Here is a 6,000-nt window from a genome sequence, read left to right as displayed (position 1 = left end):
GTCACTGCTAAGGCACTTTAAACTGCAGCTGCAAGTTGTGCCATGAAGCACACCCTGCCACCCCCTTTTCCTGACTGGGAGCGGAGGAGGTGCTGCTTACAGTCTCCCCAGGAGCATTTCAACAGTCAGGAGGAGGCCTGAAGCCTTCGGGGGGATTGTACATCTGCTAAGAACATTTAACGCTATTTCTCTTTCTTCTTTCTGAAGCCCTTTCCAAAGAATAATGATGGAATATAAACCTGCTGGAATGGACTCCAAGGGTCATCCAGCCCAACCCGCTGCATGGCAGGAACATGCAGGAGTCCCTTATGGGGAACAATCCTGCAAACTTGGTTGTGCAGCAAATCTTGCCCTATTAAATGGCACACCTCTCCTGCAGCTGCAAGTTCAGCCAAGAAGCCAACATCGCCACCCATGATTCTTGTCTAGAAGCAAAGTAAGGGCTGCTTACATCCTTCATGGGAGCAGTTTGACAGTCAAGGGGAGGCCCTGACCCTGACCCCGAAGCCTAACCCCAAGCCTCTCCCTAACCCCAACCCTAAACATGAGCCAAATCTTAACACACAGACTTACAGCAGCAGACTTACAACTTCTGACCTTTGTGAAAGGTAAAAGGACCCCAGACCATTAGGTCCAGTCGTGGCAGACTCTGCGATTGTGGCGCTCATCTCACTTTATTGGCCGGCGCACAACTTCCGGGTCATGGGGCCAGCATGACCAATCCGCTTAAGGCAAACCAGAGCACCACACAATTTAACCCACACTGCCACCTGCGTCCCTTCTTTCTGACCTTTGGCCCCTAGTTAAAAACTAGACTTTGCATGTCCTTTATTACTTCTACCCCAAATTATCATAATTTTTCTGCGCCTGCAGACTCAGGTGTGCATTGCAGGGCACTCCCAAAACAAAACTGCCTTCCTGACCCAAAGGGTAAGGGTTAGGGTTAGGGTATAAAGACTATACTTTTTGGGAAGCCTGTTTATTCTGACTCGTTTCTACAACTGCACATGCAGCTGCGCACTGGTGTTGAAGAAAACCACAGCCCAATCCTGGCAAAAGCTCACTACTTTAGGAGACAGGGGTCCTGTGCAAACGCTCACCCACTCAAACCCAGAAGATCCCAAGACAATTTGGCTCCTACCGTTCTCAATATGGGTGCTGCTCCTCTTCCAGACAGGCGCTGAAGGTGGGATGAAGACCTTGTCCAATCTGATTAGTTGGGGGGGGGAGGCAGAGCATTTCCTCCATCTCCCCCTTCTGCCTGGAAGTGTGCGCAAGGAAGACCACTCACTTCAGAATCCCTCGTTTTCGCCCACCCTTTCCATACCTAACCAGGCTTGTGCCCGATTACACTAACGAACAATGCACAGCCCATACAGAGAAGTATCAGTAGGCCTGATTTCTTTCAGATGAACTGAAAGAGCAAGAGTATAAAACAGGCAAAATAAAGCAGCTAGCAGGGAAGGGGAATTACTTGGCCATCATACAATTGACTGGAAATTTATGTTTCCCAGTTTCTTCTTTCTGAAGCACATTCCAAAGAATATGACGCTACATAAATATCTATGTCTAGAAGGGACCCAAAGGGTCATCCAGCCCAGCCCACGGCAAGGCAGGAATATGCAGGAGAAAAACCACCAGCCTTGGTTGTGCTGTCAGTGTTGCCCTATGAAATGACACTTTTAAGGCACTTTAAACTGCAGCTGCAAGTTGCGCCATGAAGCACACCCTGCCACCCCATTTTGCTGACTGGGAGCGGAGGAGGTGCTGCTTACAGTCTCCCCAGGAGCATTTCAACAGTCAGGAGGAGGCCTGAAGCCTTCGGGGGGATTGTACATCTGCTAAGAACATTTAACACTATTTCTCTTTCTTCTTTATGATGCCCTTTCCAAAGAATAATGATGGTATATAAACCTCTGGAAGGGACCCCAAGGGTCATCCAGCCCAACCCACTGCATGGCAGGAACATGCAGGAGTCCCTTATGGGGAACAATCCTGCAACCTTGGTTGTGCAGCAAATCTCGCCCTCTTAAATGGCACACCTCTCCTGCAGCTGCAAGTTCAGCCAAGAAGCAAACATGGCTATGCACTATTCTTGACTGGAAACAGAGGAGGTGCTGCTTGCATCCTCCCTGGGAGCATTTCAACTGTCAGAGGAAGACCCTCACCCTGACCCATAACCGTAACCCCAAACTCCTTGCCCTAACCCCCTGCAAGGCAGGAATATGCAGAAGAACCACCAGCCTTGGTTGTGCTGTCAGTGTTGCCCTATGAAATGGCACTTTTAAGGAACTTTAAACTACACCTGCAAGTTGCGCCATGAAGCACCCCTTGCCACCCCCTTTTCCTGACTGGAAACAGAGGAAGTGCTGCTTACATCCTCCCTGGGAGCATTTCAGCAGTCAAGGGGAGGCCCTGACCCTGACCCCGAAGCCTAACCCCAACCCTAACAATGACCCAAACCCCAAGACCTACACTTACAACAGCAGACTTACTTCTGACTTTTGTCAAAGGTAAAGGGACCCCTGACCATTAGGTACAGTTATATCCAACTCTGGGGTTGCGGTGCACATCTCACTTTATTGGCCGGCGCACATCTTCCGGGTCATGAGGCCAACATGACTAAACCACTTCTGGCGAACCAAAGCAGTGCACAGAAATGCTTTCAAACTGCTAGGCTGGCAGGAGCAGGGACCCAGCAACAGGAGCTCACGCCATGGCAGGGATTCAAACCACCAACCTTCTGATCTGCAAGTCCTAGGATCTGTGCTTTAACGCACAGAGCCACCGGCGTCCCTATTTTCTGACCTTTGGCCACTGGTTAAAAACTAGACTTTCTATGGCCCTCGCTACTCCAACCACAAATTGTCCAGCTTGTTTTGCATCTGGCTAGAAGTACCATTTTCATTAGAGAAAACATCCCATGAAGAGATTTTTCCCCACCTGCAGCCTCAGGTATTCCTTGCAGGGCATCCCAAAACAAAACTGCCTTCCTGACCCGGGGCTTAGGGGAATTAGGGTTAGGGGATAAAGACTATAATTTTTTGGAAGCCTGTTTATTCTGACACTGATGTTGGTGAAGGAAACCAGACTGATCCTGGTGCAAGTGCAGGAGACAGGAGTCCCATCCCAACGCTCACCCCCTCAAACCCAGAAGATTTCAAGACAATTTGGCTCCTACCGGTCTCTGTATGGCTGCTGCTCCTCTTCCGGGCAGGTGCTGAAGGTGGGACCTTTTCTGTCATGATTAGGGAGTGAAGACAGATTAGGGGGGAGAAGGCAGAGCGTTCTCTCCATCTCCCCCTTCTGCCCTGAAGTGTGCGCAGTGAAGCCCACTCATTTCAGAATCCCTCGTTTTCCCCCACCATGCATAAGTAGGCTTGTGCCCAAAACATAAGGGTGGTAATAAATCCACAAAATCTAACATTAAGGGACGAAGCACAGAGAATTATCAGAGAGCCCAATTTCTTTCAGATGAACTGAAAGAGTAGGGGTCTAAAAGAGGCACCCATTATTTGTACTTCATGGTTTACTCCACAAACTTGTTTCTTCTTTCTCAAGCACATTCCCAAGAATCATATGATGCTGCATATATATCTATATCTGGAAGGGACCCCAAAGGTCATCCAGCCCAGCCCACGGCAAGGCAGAAATATACAGAACCACCACCAACCAGCCTTCGTTGTGCCATCAGTGTTGCCCTATGAAATGGCACTTTTAAGGCACTTCAAACTGCAGCTGCAAGTTGCGCCATGAAGCACCCCTTGCCACCCCCTTTTCCTGACAGGGAGCGGAGGAGGTGCTGCTTACAGTCTCCCCAGGAGCTTTTCAACAGTCAGGAGGAGGCCTGAAGCCTTCGGGGGGATTGTACATCTGCTAACAACATTTATACCTCCAGAAAAGGAAACAACCATGAGCCTGCTCTAAGGGAATGCTCATGAGTATATAAAGTGTTTTTTGTTTAAAACACCTCTCTTAACATTAGAAAATGCTGCAAATTTCCAACACGCATATATACGTGCCAGTGTTTGTCGATGTAAATGATTCGACTGGCTTTTGGTTTTGGCGCCTGTTGCAGGGGCTCAGCCCACTTAGTCTTGTGCCATTGGGGCTCCCAGCCTAAGTGCATGGTGGGGGACAAGCTGAAATCTTTGCACAGTTGAATATTAAGGGCTGACACACACAAACACAACCCAAACTTTATTAAGACATTACTAAATGCTAGGGTTTCCATTTTTGGAAAGACCGTGGGAAAGTGCAATCTCCCTGAACATCGAAGAATAGAGACTTGCCAGCGTTACGGGTGTGAGGGTAGGAAAAGAGACACCTCCACCAACTGTTTGAGCTGAAATCCACCTTTGGAGAGGCAGGCAGCACCTCTGGAAAGGACTAACGGTCTTACCGATTTAGAGAGATAGCTAGGTATTTCCCACGGTTCCCTTTGCTCCTTGCTGCTAAGAAGCGTTTCCGGTGGATGGAAGTGGAAGCAGAGCCCATGCAGTAAACCCTTCTTTTTCCACTGCTGACTTGCCTCTTTTTCCTCTCATTCCTTTCGCTGCCACGCTGCTAAGCGAATCAGGTGTTTGGTTAAAGGAGCTGTATGGATCTTCTCTCAAAAGATCCCCATTCTCCCTCTGGCCGCTCTTCTCCCTCTCTTTCTCCCACAAAACCGCCCCCTTCCTTCTCCTCCCCCTTTTTGGGAGCAGGAATTTAGCACGGCCCATAGAGACCTGAGAAATAACAGGGGGAGCAGATTTTTTTCAGAACTGAAAGAGGGGTCTGTGTAAAAACAGGCACAGGATCTGCCAAGCTCCAATTAATATGAAGGAATAATAAGAGAACTCACAGGAAGTGAGGCGACTTTCCCATTATACAGCTAACTTTAAGGAGCGCTATTTCTGTTTCTGAAGCCCTTTCCAAAGAATAATGATGGAATATAAAGCTCTGGAAGGGACCACAAGGGTCATCCAGCCCAACCCGCAGCATCGCAGGAACATGCAGGAGTCCCTTACGGGGAACCATCCTGCAACCTTGGTTGTGCAGCAAATGTTGCCCTCTTAAATGGCACTTTAAAGTTTGCTTACTGTCAAGGGTTCAGGAGCAGAGACGCAGAGAAGGGAGGAAGCAGAGAGCGAGGGGGAGGAATCCGAAGGGAAAATGAGTGATGATGACGACCCGAGATCTCCAAGCCTAAGCAGTGAGTCAGAGGACTCCCAAAAGGGAGCCCCAGTGAGCAGAGCAAGGGGGGGATCCGGGGGGACACCCCAGGAGGAAGGGAACAGAGGAGATTCAGAGAGTAGCAGCTGGAAGTCGGGACCCACGCTCATAACTGAGGGCGGCAGCAGCTGGAAGTCGGGACCCACGCTCAAGACTGAGAGCAGCAGGGAGGAAGGTAGCCAGGCATCGGGTTCCGGAGGCTGTCAGCAGGAGGGAGGGCACGAGTCAGGGGTGGTCACGCCCTCCTCAGAGAGCGAGGCAACGGTTAAGAGGAAAGTAGAGAGTTGGGCGCGCGCGCCAAGTTCAAATGCAGCGGAAGCCGGAGCAGTAAGCAGCCCGGAGAGTGAGCCAGGTCCCAAAGCCCGCCGCAAGGAGGCAGAAGGATCAGGGGGGTCAGCGTCAGAGGAGAGTAGAAGGGAGGAGGCCCAGGGGGGCAGAAGGACCCAGAGACGTAGGGAGAGGCGAAGGAGGTGGAGCAAGGCTAGGGTATTAAGCTGGTGTGCAAGAGGCGGGGACTCAGACGGGTCTTCGCCGACCTAGGGCAGAAGGTGTAGAGCTGCACGCTGCAGTTCGGAAATGAAACCTGTAACTTAATAAAGACTCTTATAAAGTGAACGCTGGCGGACTTGGTCCTATGTGAGCTGGGACTGGGTGGCAGCTCTGACACTTACGTATAGTTTAGGGATCCACACCTCTCCTAAATCCACTCTGGGAGCATTTCAGCTGTCAAGGGGAGGCCCTGACCGTTAACCCCGACCCTAACAATGACCCAAACCCCAACGC

The sequence above is a fragment of the Podarcis vaucheri genome, assembly GCF_965113315.1.
Source record: "Podarcis vaucheri genome assembly, chromosome: Z".
Lineage (NCBI taxonomy): Eukaryota > Metazoa > Chordata > Lepidosauria > Squamata > Lacertidae > Podarcis > Podarcis vaucheri.
This window is presented reverse-complemented; position numbering follows the sequence as displayed.